We start from the raw sequence: 15,858 nt of genomic DNA on the forward strand, positions 1-15,858 counted from the left end.
TCCTGTGGGCGGCTGCTAGCACCAACGGGAGCTGAAACCTCTTTGCCAGCCCTGACCAGGCTCCAGACCGAGGCTCTGGCGTAGAGTCAAACTGTGCGGTCGGGACTCTGGTGGGAGGTTCTCACGTACATGCTCTCAGGCCCTGAGCCCCCACCCCGCCGCCCCCCAGGAAATCAGCCCTCCAGACCTGTGAGTGAAGTCACCGTTCCCCTTGTTGCCTCAATGTCAGCATCTGGTCCATGCAGATGGAGACCACAGTAGTTTCATTAAACTTGGTCTTCCTGCATGCGGAATGGGTTTGGCTAACAGCAGACACTTACTCATTCAACAATCATTTCTTGAACATTTTACCAGGTGCTGGGCACTGTCCAAACACTGGGGACAAAATGGGGAATAACAGATTTTAGTGGCCTGTTCTCATGGAGTTCAGAGCCAAGGAGGAGAGATAGACAACAATCAAGTGAAAAGTACACAAAGGAATGAATAATTAGAGGTGGTGATAACCACAGGAGAGAAAATAAGCAGTGATATGTAAGAGAAATGGGGTGAGGGTTGGAGTTTACCCTTAACTGGGGGAAGGCCTGAATGATGACCAGGCACCAGCCCTGGAAGGTGAGGCGTGTGAACCGGGTGGTAGGTAGAGCATGTGCAAAGGCCCCGGGGTAGGAAAGAGTCTGGCGGGTTTGAGGAGCGAAAGCAGAGTGCAGACAGTGCCAGGAGGTGCGGGTTCTGGCAGAGCTCAGGGAGGAGCCTGGACTGTCCCCTGCGGAAACGCTCCAGCCCATACCCCAGGCTCCGCACTCACACACTCTCGATCAGCTGTTCCAGGTCCTGCACCTTGCGGCTCAGCTCTTCGGCCGGTGGGAAGTTCTTGCCCACTTTCATGAAGAGAGCTGCAATCTTGTTGCTGCGCAGAAAGCCAGCCGCCCGCCACCGCAGCCCATGTAGGACGCAGGCCTCTACAGCCGCTGCAGGGACACAATGGTCAGCAGGCCCTGCCCTACCCGTGCTCCCCAGCACCCAACCCAGCTCAGGTCTTCAGCCACACAGAGGCGCCTTGGAGAGCAGGGCGCCCCAGAATCGCAAAATCCACGAAAGCATCAAAGGAAAATCACGTACGTCTGTCTGCCTTCCACTCCCTCAAAAGGGAGCAGGAGAGCTTAGCAGTGAACCTGTGTTTGCTGCCCAAGGTCAGACTGTCTGTGTTCATATCCTCTCCCAGACACTAACCGGCTGCGTGACCTTGGGCAATGACTTCCTCTCTCTGTGTCTCAGTATCCTCATCTGTGAAATGGGAAAGTACGAACAGGCATCTGACATGGTTGCAGCAAGCGAGGTGGGGAAAATGCATGGCAAGCGCTTCACATGGCTCGGCACATAGTGAGCGCTTCAGGGACGTTAGCTACTACTCCTGTCAGGGAGGGAGGGGAGGCTGACCACACGACTGGTGGGCTTTATCTGGGCTGAAGAATCACATGATCGGCACCACCACTGTGACTCCAGGAACGGCTAACATTATGGATCCCGTTCCATCTCTGCCACAGCCAAGGAAGAAAGGAACGCCATCTCCAGTTCTCAGATGTGGAAACTGAGGCCCTAAGAGGGGAACTGAATTGCCCAGGGCCACCCAGACGAGCTGGGATCCAAAGCCAGGTCTGAGCCCAAGGTGTGCTCACAGCACTTGTGCCGCCACAAAGGATCTGAAGAGAGGACTGTCGTCATCTTCCCATGTCTGTGTTTCCCCTGGACACCCCGCCCAGCCCTGCTCAGAGCAGGAGACCTGGGCAGTAGCCTGGGCTCTATCACTAACTTGCTGTGTGACCTCAGGCAAATCGCTTTCCCTCTCTGGGCCTTAGTGTCCCCAACCCCTCCCCCCGGGAAACAGCCCCTGTGCAGGCCATTCTGATGGCCCCAGTCTTATTTCGGGTACTTTCAGCAGCGCTTTACTGAGTATTTTCTTATCTTCTGTCTTATACAGCAGACTGGGAGGGAGCTCACTCTGGTATATCATAGGAGCATAATCGATGTTGATGGAAAAACTGAGCATATTATAAGAGCTACTCCTTATTGGGTATCTGCTGGGTCGAGACCCGTGTTAAGGTTTACCTTACCTAATCCTTGTGGAAAAAACCCAAGAAGTGAGCGTTCTAGTTACTGTGACTCCACAGAAGGAATACTCCAGCAGCCTGAGGGTTAAGAGCCTGGCCCAGGTTATGTTGCACACAAGGAGAAATACCGAGAGGTTTGGTGCAATTGCTTGTCTTGGTTTGTTTTTGTTGGCAATTATTTGACTTTTTTCAAAACCTTATACTTTTTCTTTTAAGGAGGCTCCACGCCCAACGTGGGGCTGGAACTCACAACGTTGAGCTCCAGAGTCACGTGCTCTACTGAATGAGCCAGCCAGGTGCCCCAGCGATTACGTGGCTTTGAACGGATGCCTACCCTACTGCCTAATCTGCCCATGGGTTTAATATATTCTGGGTGAGCATCTCGGAAATATCTTCATTTTTGCTTGCACACACTACACTTTGGTTTAGACTGCAATAAGTTAATTAACTGTTCAAGCACTGGAGACATGCCTCGCGTCTTTCTGACAATGGCTCATGAGGCGCAATGGAGCAGAGACACCACAGGGAGCCCCTGCAGGCCTCACCCTGCAGTGACATCACCCTTCCTCCCTCATCCAAACACTGGGGTTGGAGGTAGAGAATCATGATTTTTATCCTGTTCTGTTCTTCTAAATCTTCAACGAGTGAGCATGGTCACACACTCTGAAGTGTGCCTATTATTTTCTTTGCAAATAGAGATGTCCAGGATAAAAAAAAATTAGGCATATATACATTCTCACATTAACATTTATGCGTATATACACATGTACGTATGCAGACATATATATATATATATATATACACCTATATATACACATACAAGTATATAAACACACACACACACACATATATATGTAATTTAAATAAACACATCTCACTTTAAAAAGAAATTTGGGGGCGCCTGGGTGGCTCAGTCGGTTAAACGTCCGACTTCGGCTCAGGTCACGATCTCCTGGTTCATGGGTTCGGGGCCCGCATCAGGCTCTGCGCTGACAGCGTAGAGCCTGCTTGAGATTCTCTCTCTGTGTCTCTCTTCCTCTCTCTCTCTGCCCTCCCTCTGCCCACACACTCTCTCTCCAAATAAACTCCAAACAAACAGCAGAGGAGGGATTCAAACCCAGGTCTGCCTGGCTGCAAAGGGGCTAACCTGACAGCAGTGGGCTCCCAGGTCACGGCATGTGCTCCCATGGGTAGTGCCTCCAGCCATCTGGATGAAGCTGAGGGCTGACCAGGGCTCCTCGCTCTGGCCTCTCCTCGGGGCCAAGAGAGCGAGAAGGGAGATACAGCACGTCCTCCATTGCCAGACACTCCAGTCATGGAATGAAAAGGTTTTCAGGCAGAAAGAAACATCCCTGCTTATACATACACATGGATTAGAAGCTGAACCCTGACTGTGGGGACACGTGAAACATGTGTCTGTAGCCATTGTGGAAGGACAGTAAGAACCTGGCAGCACGGTTATTTATTTCTGGAATCTTGTGAGCACAGCTGGTTCAAGGATACAAGTCAAGCTCCGAGCCCTGGGCCTGCCTCCTCTGCTGAGCCAGCTGGACATGATGATTTAGCATGGATCAATGGCTCCCGATTCCCTATGTCTTTAAAGCCCATCCATCCTCCCCCTTCATTTGGCAACAGCCACAGGCAGGGTGAGGAAAGGGTGCAGAGTCTGTCGTCAGATGCGAGACCAACGTCACTAGGGGGATGGGTAGCTGTGAACTGAGCCCACAGGAGGGGAAGACAGTCCCTCCAGCGTCAGCAGTGACTAGCTCTTGCTGGGTACACAGGCCATTCTTCCTTTCTTCTCTCGGCTTCTCCGTGGTTCCAAATTCCCTCACAGAGCCCCCCGGGAATCCAAAAATAACTTCAGAGTCACAAAGTCAAAACACAGTGTGAGAATCCTGGCACAAAGACGCCACTCCCCCAAGGCAGCCCACAGAGAAAGAAGTCCCTTTCCAGGTCAGGGTCCACGGACTCACCACAGAAGGAGATGATGTGGCTGCCGTCCTCATGGACGAACTTCCATGTGGCTGCCTCCTCCATGATCTGCTTCACCTAGAAGGGCAGGGGCAGTTGGACGGGGAGACCCAAACGCGACCCAGGGTGCGGTCATCCCCAAGGGCTGTGTCGCCCTTCCTGGCCCTCTTAGGCCATCTGGGGTTCTTTGATAACTTCTCTCCTTCCATGCCCTCCTCATGGTGCCTTCTGTAAGTCTGAGGCCTGGGGCCTGTGAGAACATCATGTTTTACTGAATTATTTCTTCAGGCTCTCTGCGTGGCTGGTTCTTCTCAGGTGTCACATGAAATGTCATCTTCCTTGAGCCCCTTATCTGACACAGCCCTCCCCTGACACCACTCACACCTCGTTACAGTCCCTTCTGGGTACATATGCTATTCCTGTCCTGTTTACTTGCTTACTATTACCTTCTTCTAAGATATAAATTCCCTGAGGCCAGGGCCTCACCTATCTTGTTCACTTCTGTATCCATGGAGACCAAAACAGTGCCTGGCACATACATAGCAGGTGCTCAATAAATATTTTTGGAAGCAAAGAAAGAAAGAAAGAAAGAAAGAAAGAAAGAAAGAAAAGAGAGAGAAGGAAGGAAGGAAGGAAGGAAGGAAGGAAGGAAGGAAGAAAGAAAAGAGAGAGAAGAAAGAAAAGAAAAGAAAAGAAAAGAAAAGAAAAGAAAACAGAGAGAAGGAAGGAAGGAAGGAAGGAAGGAAGGAAAAAAGAAATAAAAGAGAGAGAAAGAAGGAAGGAAGGAAGGAAGGAAGGAAGGGGAAACAAGTATATAAAAGAATCAGGAAGGTATAGTGATAAATCAGGCCTGGAATCTAGCAGCTCTGGGTTCCAATCCCTGCTCAGGCACCTCCCAGTTGGGTCTGTGACCTCAATTTGGGAAACCAAGGCTCAGCAAAGTGAAGCAAACTTGCCCAGAGAAGTAAAGCTGGCCCAGAGCAGACACCGAATTCCAGGCTGTCTGACTCCCTGGGGGTGTGTTTTCCTACTATCCTCACATGCTCAACAAATCTTTTTTGAGTGCCCCTGATGCACCAGGAGTGAGGGACACAATGCTGAAAGGGCAGCCGTGCCTCTGCTCACAGAGATGACTCTCCAGTGGCCTGAACACCCTTCTGCTTTGCTGGATTCTGGCCCCCGGTCTGCCCAGCCCCCAGTCTGCCCAGCCCCCAGTCACCCCACCTCGAGGTTGAGGAGACCAAGAGAGATGACCTCAAAGGCCGGTCCCAGCTCTACATCGCCAGGGCTGCGACATGGGGTAACAGGAGCAGTTCTGAATCCAACCCATCCATGAGCAGCCGCTCCCTTCCTGGCTGCCCCATGACCTACTCGGCCTCAGCCAGGCCAGCTCAGCAGTGCACCCACTGGAGAGCGATCGCAGGCTCTCCCATGCCCCTCTCCCCTTCCTTGCAGGTGCCTCCTGGAGGGGAAAACAGAGCATCCCTGGCCATGCCCTGCAGTGTCTGCCCCACACAACCGAGTCAGCACTCGCCCCATGGACAGCGCTGACCTCTGAGCTCAGCGAGCTCTAAGCTGGGCTTCGCCAGCGGCATTTCCAAGTCTGAAAACTATCTAGCCAAAGCCCTGGAACCGGCCCTGTTTACAGGTGTGGAAACTTGAGGGTCGGGAGGCAAACTGGCCTACTGAAGGCCACAAAGCTAGGAAGCCATGGCTGGACTTTTGGCTTAGGACTTTTTTTTCCCCCATCTCAGCTCCAGCTATCATATCCTGGCCACTGTGGCTACTGATTGTGTTTCCACAGTCAAATCACATCACCTCTCTGAACCTTAGTTTTCTCGCTAGGTACAGGGCGTACAGGAACAGCACCTGCCTCATGGGGCTACGGGAAGACTGAACAAGGTAACGCACACCATGTGCTGAGCACAGAGCCTGGCGCACAGGGTGCCTGCAGTGTTACTTGCCTAAAACCTCACCTGGTCTCTCTATTCTGGCTGAAACAGTAACCTGTTCAGAAGAATAAAATCCCCCTGCTTCAAGGGTCCCCACAGTGGCTGCTCTCGAACACCCATCAGATTGATAAGCACAGAGCCCGACGCGGGGCTTGAACCCATGACTGTGAGATCACGACCTGAGCCTTAAGACACTCTTTTTTTTTTAAAAAACGCTTATATAGTTTTGGAGAGACAGAGCACAAGTGGGGGAGGGACAGGGAGAGGGAGGCACAGAATCCGAAGCAGGTTCCAGGCTCTAAGCTGTCAGCACAAAGCCCAACATGGGGCTCGAACTCATGAACCATGAGATCATGACGTGAGCCAAAGTTGGTCCCTCGACTGACTGAGCCACCCAGGTGCCCCCATAAGAGACTCTTAAATTCAGAGAACAAACTGAAGGTTGCTGGAGGGGAAGTGGGTGGGGGTATGGGCTAAATGGGTGATGGGCATTAAGGAGGGCGCTTGTTGGGGTGAGCACTGTGTGTTGTATGGAAGCCACTTTGGCAATGAATTATATTCAAAAAAAAAGAGAGAGAGACACTCAACTGACTGAGCCACCCAGGTGCCCCAAACCATACACAGTCTCCAACAACCAACGGGTCAAAGAAGAAATCACAACAGAAATCAGCAAGTATCTTGAGACAAATGGAAAGGAAAAGGCAACGTATCAAAGTCCAGGGGATGTAAAGAAAGCAGGGTACAAGGGGCATCTACACCTGGAAGTGCTTATGTTCAAACAACAAGGAAGGTCTCCAATCAACAGTCTAACTTGACACCTCGAGGAACTACAGAAGAACAAACAAAACCCAAAGCTAGCAGAAGGAAGGTCATCACAATGTCACAGCAGAGATAAACAAAAGAAAGAAAAGAAATACAAGGGTAGGTTTTAACAAAACCAAGAGTTGAGTCTTCCAAAAGATCAGCAGAATTGACAAACCTTTAAGCCAGACTGACTAAGAGCAAAAAATGAGAGAGAGAGAGAGAAAGACTCGACAAAAATCAGAATTAACACCAATCCTCCTCAAATTCTTCTAAAATAATAATAATAATGGAAGAGGAGGGAATACTTGCGTTGCACGAGGCCGACTTACCTTGGAAAGCAAAGCCAAGCAAGTCATGACACAAACACTGGAGACCAATGTCTCCAATGAGTGACTCTATCAGAAGGCTCAACAAAACACTGGCAAACAGAACTCGGCAGGATCCGGAGAGCTCCACATGCGCCATGACCAAGTAGGACTTTCTGCTAAGATGCAGCGAGGATTCAAGGCACAAAAACCGACCAACGCAAGACACCAGCATTAACATAACGAAGAGAAAAGTACCACATGGGCATCGCGGCTGATACAGAAAAAGAATGTGGCAAAATTCAACACCTGTTCACCATAAAAACTCTCACCAAACAAAGAACAGGAAGAAACTACCGGTCACGTATGAAAGTCATGTAGGAAAAACCCAGAGTTACCATCCCATGTGATGGTGGAAGACAGAAAGTTTTTCCTTCAAAGTCAAGAGCAAGACAAAGACACCTCTGCTCGCCTCTTTTACTTCACGTAGCATTGGAAGCTCTAGCCAGATGAATTAGGACAAGGAAAAGAAACCAAAGGAATGCAAATCGGAAAGAAAGAAGTGAAATGATCTCGGTTGATCTTATGTCCGGAAAACCCTAGAAACGCCACAAGAAAACTGTTAGCAGTCATAAATAAATTCAGCAATGTTGCAGGATACAAAATCCATACGTGAAAATTAGCTGTATTTCTAAATGCTACCGATAAACAATCCCAAAACAAAATGTTAAATATTCTGTTTACAATAGCATCAGAAACAGGGGTGCCTGCGTGGCTCAGTCAGTTAAGCGTCCAACTTCAGCAGAGGTCGTGAGCTCGCGGTTTCGGAGTTCGAGCCCCGTGTCGGGCTCTGTGCTGATAGTACGGAGCCTGCTTCGGATTCTCTCTCTCTTCCTCTCTCTCTGCTCCTCCCCTGCTCATGCTCGCTCGCTCGCTCTCTCTCTCTCTCTCTCTCTCAAAAATAAAGAAACACTAAAAAAAAAGTAGCATCAAAAAGAATAAAATACTTAGGGATAAACTTAACCAAGGAGGTGAAAGACCTGTATATTGAAAGCTACAGTAAACCTGCTGAGACCTTTATTATTATTATTATTATTATTATTATTGTTGTTTTTAATGTTTATTCATTTTTGAAGGAGAGAAAGACAAAGCATGAGCAGGGGAGGGGCACAGAGAGAGAGGCAGGCTCCAGGATCTGGACTGTCAGCACAGAGGCCGATGCAGGACTCGAACCCACAAGCTGTGATCACGACCTGAGCCGAAGTTGGATGCACAACCGACTGAGCCACCCAGGCACCCCGACAGAACTTTTTAAAGATGCAAATAAATGGAAAGGTTTTCCATGTGTTCAGAGATTGAAAGACTTAATATTGTTGTCAATAAAACCCAAAGCAATCTATGTGTAATCACCATCAAAATCCCAATGGCATTTTGTTGATGTTGTTTTGGTGTGGTGTTTTTGTTTTTTGTTATTGGTTTTGGTTTTTTTTGCAGAAAAAGGAAAATCTATCCTAAAAGTCATAAGGACTCCCATGAATAGGCAAAGCAATCTTGAAAAGGAAGAACAAAGCTAGAAGTTTGGTATTTCCTGACTTCAAACCTCATTATAAAACTATGGTAATAAAAATACTAGCACATTTTGAGGTACCAGCATAAACACAAGTGGTGAAGAACAGAGAGCCCAGAAATAAACCTTCACGTCTATCAGTACATATGAAACGATTTTGACAAAGATGCCAAGACCATTCAGTGGGGGGGGGGGGGTGGCAGTCTCCTACAAATGCTCTTGAGAAAACTGGATGTCCACATGGAAAAGAATGAAGTGAGACCCTCACCTGTACCACGCACAAAAATCAACTCGAAATGGATCAAAGGCCTAAATACCAGAGCGAACACTACAGAATTCCTCAAAGAAAACATAGCAGAGAAGTGCCAGATTTGGCAACAATTTCTTGGCTGTGACACCAAAAGGAGAGAAGGCAAAAGTAACATGAAATAAACTGGACCAGTCAAAGTAAACAAACTTCCGTACATCAAAGGACACAATAAACAGACTGAAAAGGCAACACCCATGGAATGGGTGAAAATACCTGCAAATCGTGTGTCTGATAAGGACCTAATGTCTAGACTGTATGCTGCGTTCCTACAACTCAACAACAAAAAACAACCTGATTCCCAAATGGGCAAAGGACCTGGACAGACACGTCTCCAGAGAAGATAAACAGATGGCCAACAAGCACATGCGACGATGCTCAACATCATTCATCATCAGGGAAGTGCAAAATCAAAACCGTGATGAGATACTGACCGCCTCACACCTATTAGGATGGCTCCTATCGAAAAATGGAAAATAACAAGTGTGGGTGCACACATGGAGAAATCGGAACTCTCGTGCATTGCTGACGGGCACGTAGAATCGTGCGGTTCCTAAGGAAAATAAGATGGCAGGTCCTCAAAAAATTAAACAGAAAATTACCATCTGATCCAGCAGTTCTCTTCTGGGTATATACCCCAAAGGACTGAAAGCAGAGTGTTGAAGAGAGATTTGCACACCCATGTTCACGGCAGCACTATCCACAACAGCCAAGGGCAGACCCTGTATTGGGCTCTGCACTGATGGTGTGGAGCCTGCTTAGGATTCTCTCTCTCTCTCTCTCTCTCTCTCTCTCTCTCTCTCTCTCTCTCTCCCCCCCTCCCTCCCTCCCTCCCTCCCTCCCTCCCTCCCTCTCCCTCTCTCTCTGCCTGTCCCACCCTCTCTCTCTCTCAAAATATACACGTAAAGTTAAAAAAAAAAAAAAGGAAGGGAATTCTGACACCTGCCACTACATGCGTGAACCCTGAACATGTCACGCTAAGTGAAATAAGCCAGTCACAAAGACACAAAATACTTATAAGTGGTGCCTAGAGGAGGCAAGTTCATAGAGACAGAAAACAGAATGGTGGTTGCCAGGGGCTGGGGGGAGGAGAGAAAGGGAAATTATTACTTAATGGGTACAGAGTTGTAGTTTTGTGAGACGAAAAGACACCGACCACACAACAATGTGAATTACTCAGTACTACCGAACTTAAAAATCATGAAGGCAAAATTTTATGTTGTGTATTTTACCACAACTTTTACAAGTGTGGATACTATGTGTTAATATAGTGTAAATAAATATTTTGCAGTTGATTTAAAAAAAAAATTTTGATGTTTATTTCTGAGAGAGAGAGAGAGAGAGAGAGAGAGAGGGAGGGAGGGAGGGAGGGTCAGAGAGGGAAGCAGGCTCCAGGCTCCATGCTGCCAGCACAGCAAGGTGGAGGCTATCAGCAGGTAGAATGGAGAGAATAAGTCCCGAGAGTGTGGCACTTTGTGAAGTTCTCTCCTGCCTGCCTTGCCTCATGGGATCATCCCAACAGTTCAGGGTAATACTCTCCCCATGTACAGAGGAGGAAAACTGAGGCTCTGGGGAGGAGGACACTCCTTGCAATGGACTGAATGTTTCAGTTCCCCCCAAATTCCTATGTTGAGATTCTAATCCCCAGTGTGATGGGGGTATTACGAGGCGGTGCCTGTGGGAGGTGATGAGGTCATGGGTAGGATTGGTGACCTCAGGAAAGAGACCCTGGAGAGCTCCCTCCCCTCTTCTGTCATGTGAGGACATAGAGAGAAGACAGCTGTCTGTGAACCAGGAAGCGGGTTCTCAGCAGACACTGCTGTTCTCAGCACAACAAGGAAGTTCCAGGGGTGAACCTGGTACCTAGAACTATAGACAGAGAAGCACAAAAACAAGGGTCTGCAAACCGTTTCTGTAGAGATCTACGGAGTAAGCGTTCTTGGCTTTGCTGGCCATCTGGTCTCTGTCTCAAGTATTTAACTTCACCCTCGGATCCGGAGAGCAGCCATATGCCAATGAATGAGCGTGGCTGTGTTCCAATAAAACTTTATTTACAAAACCAAGTGGAGAGCCGGGTTTGTCCTTTGGGCAACAGTTTGCTGACCGTGAAATAAAAAAACATATACCTGTTGGTCTTGGCCCCCAGTTCCCCGCACAGAGCTCCTAAAACCCTGGTAATTTCCTAAGTGATCACAGCACTAGGGGCATCTTCTATTCTACCATTTGATCTTTGACCTCAGTTCCTGACACAGAATTTCTAAATCCCTTGGACTCTCCTGGGTGAGAGGAATGTCCTTTGTTCTAATGAGGTGATGCCTGGCGGGCTCCTGGATCGCTTCGGGATGGGGACTGGTCACCAGAAAGACCAAGCTATGATGAGAAGCTTGGAACTTTCAGCCCCATCCCTCATTCTCCCGGAAGGGGACAGGGAGGCCGACTGAGTTCACTCTCCATCATGTCTGTGTTAATGAAGCCTCCATAAAAATCCCCAAGTATGAGGCTTGGACAGCAGGCTGCCGAACGTGGAGGTGATGGAAGGGTGTCACAAGATGACACGGAGGCTCTGTGTCCTTCCCCCAGACCTTGCCCTACACACCTCTTCCATCTGGATGTTCATCTGCATCCTGTATCGTACCTTTTTGTCACAAACGGGTGAACCTAAGTGTTTCCCTGACTCCCATGAGCAAATGATCAAACCGAAGGAGGGGGCTAGGGGAACCCCAGTATGTGGCCATCAAGAGGTACGGGGATGGGGCACCTGGGTGGCACAGTCAGTTAAGCGTCCGACTTTAGCTCAGGTCATGATCTTGCAGTTCGTGAGCCACACTGGGTTCTGTGCTGACAGCTCAGAGCCTGGAGCCTGCTCTGGATTCTGTGTCTCCCTCTCTCTCTGCCCCTCCCCATATTTGTGCGCACGTGCTCTCTCTCTGTCTCTCTCAAAAATAAATAAATAAACGAAACCAACAAAGAAGTACAGGTGACAATCTGAGACTTGCACCTGAAGTGGGGGACAGTCTTGCAGGACAGGGGCCCCTCACCTGTGGGACCTGACACTGACTCTAGGCAGCTAGCGTCAGACTCGGTTAAGGGGCGGCCACCCGGCTGGCGTCGGAGAACTGCCTGAGGTGTAGCAAACCCACACACCTCTGGTGTCTGTGGTATCGTCCAGGAAGAGGGTGGGATCAAGGGGAAACACACAGGAGTGTGTTTCTCCAGCTCACTGATCCTGCGTGAGAATGTCTGGCACCACTGGGCTGGCCCAGGCTGCCTTCCCCGGTGTCACAGAAGGGGACAGCATGGGGGGGAGGGCTAACGCAGCTGACCACCCCACACACAGGGCCAGCCCCAGCTCTTCCCAGTGGCCAGCCCTCTCTCAGGCAGCTCGTAGCCCTCCTGCCAATGTCCGCCTGCCCCTCGGAGGTGGCCATCTGCCCGTCGCCTGCCAGAGTGACTGTGACGCAGAGGCCCTGCCGTCTGCCCGTGTCCTCCCCCATGGCTAGTGCAGTGACCGTCAGGACCCACGTGCTCCATCCACAAAAGGTTGCCGGGATGGAAAATCCCTAAGCTCTAAGTCCTGGCTGTGGCTCAAGCACTGCCCCGAGGGGCCTCAGTTTACCCCTCTGGCCTCAAAGACCTACCCAACTCCCACTTTCCAGGATGCCTTCACCTCCCCAACTGTGATGGGCTCAACTGTGTCCCTGCCCTCCAATCACATGCTGAAACCTTAACCCCTAGGACCTCAGGATGTGATCTATGTGGAGCCAAGATGTTTACAGAGGTAATTATGTTACAATGAGGTCATGAGGTGGGGCCTCATCTGGTGTGACTGGTATCCTTATAAGAGGAAATTGGGACACAGACCACCACAGAGGGAAGGCCACATGAAGACACGGGGAGAAGAGGGCCATCCACGAGGAACGCCGGGAACAGAGCCTTCCCTCGTGGCCCGCAGAAGCCAACCCTGCTGACATCATGACCTTGGACCTCCAGCCTCCAGCACTGTGACAAAATACATTTCTGTTGTTTAAGTCACTCAGTGTGTGGTACCTTGTTATGGCGGCCAGGGCAGACTGATACTCCCACCATCTTTATCCTCAGCATCCTTATCCCTCTGAATGAGCTCTTCTGTGCCAGCGAATGAATGAATGAATGAATGAATGAATGAATGATGAATTAGTTCTAAGGTTACCTATGTTATTAACTCACTATACACTCTCCACAGCTCTGTGAGGCTTGGTTCTATTTTTATTTAAAAAAAAATTTTTTTAAGTTTGTTTATTTTTGAGAGAGATACATAGAGAAAACACAAGCAGGGGAGGGGCAGAGACAGAGGGGGACAGAGGATCTGAAACGGGCTCCATGCTGAGAGGAGTGGAGAGCCCGACGCAGGGCTTGAACCCACGAACCATGAGATCACGACCTGAACCGAGCTTGGACGCTTAACCCAATGAGCCACCCAGGCACCCCATGGTTCTACTTTTATACTGATTTCTCACACCATGAGAATTAAGATCAGAGAGATTAAGCAACAAACCCGAGGTCACACAGTGAACAGGAGGCCGAAGCAGAGTGTCAACCCAGGCTCTTGATGCTATTCTAGAAGCTTCAGCCAATGGCTTGTCTTTGAAAATAATAATAATGCTCCAACTTCCTAAATGCACAGCACTGGGCTAAGCATACATGGCGTCATGGACTGGATGCTTGTGTCCCCAAAGATTCACATGCTGAAGCCCTACCCCAGCCCCCGTGTGATGGTATTTGCAGGTGGGACCTTTGGGGGGGAAATTAGGGTTGGATGAGCTCATGAAGGTGAGGCCCTCAGGATGGGATTGGGGTCCTTAAAAAAAGAGGAAGAGGAGAAGAGCACAGGGAAAAGGTCATCTACAAGGCAGGAAGACAGCCCTCGCCAGGAACTGAATGGGCTAGCACCTCGGCCTTGGACTTCTCAGCCTCCAAACTGCAAGAAATCAATGTCTGTTTAGGCCACTCCATCTGTGGTGTTCTGCTTCGGCTGCCTGAGCTGAGACACGGGGCCGGCCCCCCATAATCCTCACAACACAGTTCCCAGGTGGCCACCACCACCCCACTTGACAGACAAGTGCAGAGGTATTGGTTCCTGCCTAGCCAAGGGCATCAGAAAATCCAGGGTCACCTTGCTGAGGTTTGTATGCTGGTCAATCTGACTCCAAGGGGAGCCTCTACCCACCACACTCGGCCCCAGAAACAGGAGTCAGATGTACTGCCTGGGACCGCGGCCTCAGGGACATGACAGAAAACACAATCTCTTCCTTTTCCTCTCCCTCTCTCCAGAAGGCCTGGAGGACCCCGTGATCACCACAAGTGGTGGATAGCAGCACTGATGCGTTTATTCCACATCTCAGCACGAGCCAGGGTGGGGTCTGGGGGACTCTGCTTCTCTGTGTCACAGGATGGCTGGGCCCAGCAAAACTAAGATTCGGAACTCAGCTGTAGGCAAAACCACGGGCAGGGGTCTTCGCTGGGGGTTCTGTGTACTTGAGGGATCCAAGAGGGTTTCTTGGCTGGGGGTCGAGGGGCCACAGGACTCAGGGATAGGGAAGGGAGGGCAGTGGCGGCCACGAGAAAGCCTCTGTCCCCTCCCTGGCTCCGTGGGCAGGTTCTGATGATGTGGCAGGTGCCACAATGTGCCACACAGACCGCTTCGGGACCGGAGGCTGCTAGGAGGGCTCCTGGAGAGCCCTCAGCTGCCAGTCCCATAGAGGACAGGGATCCCTTCGGCCCCAGGAGAGCCTCCCCCAAGGTCTCACTGCTTCCCCGGAGGCCACCATCCGGTGACGGGAATGTGTAGGCTGTGAAGGTCTGGCATCCTTGCCCCCAACTCGGGACAGTGTGAAGGGCCATCCCAGCAAGCTGGCAACTCCCCACGGGGCTTCCACGAAAGCCTCGTGACCCATCTTCTCCCTTGGCCCACCGCCGCTCGCTTCACTTGGCTCCGCTGGGTGTTAACCCCAAAGGCACACCCTAATAAACCTGCATGCTGACCTCCATCTCGGCGACAGCTGCCACTTAGGGACCGCCAAGATACAGCACGGGTGCATCTGGGCAACAGTCAACAGGGACAAGTTGCAAACCATTCAAACACCGGTGGATTCGGCGGGGCAAAGGCCCGGATACACTGGGTGCACAGAGCAGCAGGGATGGAGTCTGACAGTCCTGCCCTGGAAGACCTTTCGGTCCAAAGAGCCAAAAGGTAGGGCAAGCCAGGACAGGTACAGGGCAAGCGTGGTGCTGACGCAGGGCCCAGCAGCACCAGCACCAGCACCAGCTGAGAACCGGCTGGAGATACAGATGCTTGGAAGCCACGGAGGCAGCAACTCTGGGGTGTTGATCAAGCTTTCCAAGCTACTCTCACGCATGCCACATTGCAGTGGGGGATTTCAGAGGAGACAGAAAACTAGCAGCCAAACTCCTTAGGAAGAGACTCAGCAGTCACAGCTCCTGTCTGGGGACCTTCCTCACACAGCCAGTCCCTTTTGGCCACCTCTCCTTGCTTCCCATATCAGACTGGGGCAGGCAACAGTTCCCGGCTCCCCACTATTCCAACCGCGGGGTGCTGCACCCTTCTCCCCACCCACCCCATCCTGCCTTGGTCAATAGCACCCTTATTAAATTCATCTTCGTGTGCTCCGTTTGGAGGAATCAACTGTTTCCTATTGTTACCCGGACTGTATACACACGTTGTCTCAAGTCCAAACCCCACAGAATGAAGGTTGTCTGTTTGTAGCTATGGACCCTGAAACTCAGACAGGGTAATCCCCAGGGAAGGCAGGCTCCTGGGGATGGATCTGGGGAGGGGTGGGTA

The 15,858-nt window shown here is 50.5% G+C and overlaps 1 long non-coding RNA gene across 1 annotated transcript in view; it reads right to left on the reverse strand.

Annotated features, from left to right (window-relative positions):
• Positions 1-3,470: 3,470 nt before the first annotated feature.
• LOC125156394 (uncharacterized) overlaps positions 3,471-15,858 on the reverse strand; it is a 40,063-nt gene continuing 27,675 nt past the window's right edge. The window contains exon 4 of the long non-coding RNA XR_007148582.1: positions 3,471-4,160. This is a non-coding gene — a long non-coding RNA (uncharacterized LOC125156394). The remainder of the gene's footprint in view (positions 4,161-15,858) is intronic.

The sequence above is a fragment of the Prionailurus viverrinus genome, chromosome F2, assembly GCF_022837055.1.
Source record: "Prionailurus viverrinus isolate Anna chromosome F2, UM_Priviv_1.0, whole genome shotgun sequence".
In the NCBI taxonomy this organism is placed as follows: Eukaryota; Metazoa; Chordata; class Mammalia; order Carnivora; family Felidae; genus Prionailurus; species Prionailurus viverrinus.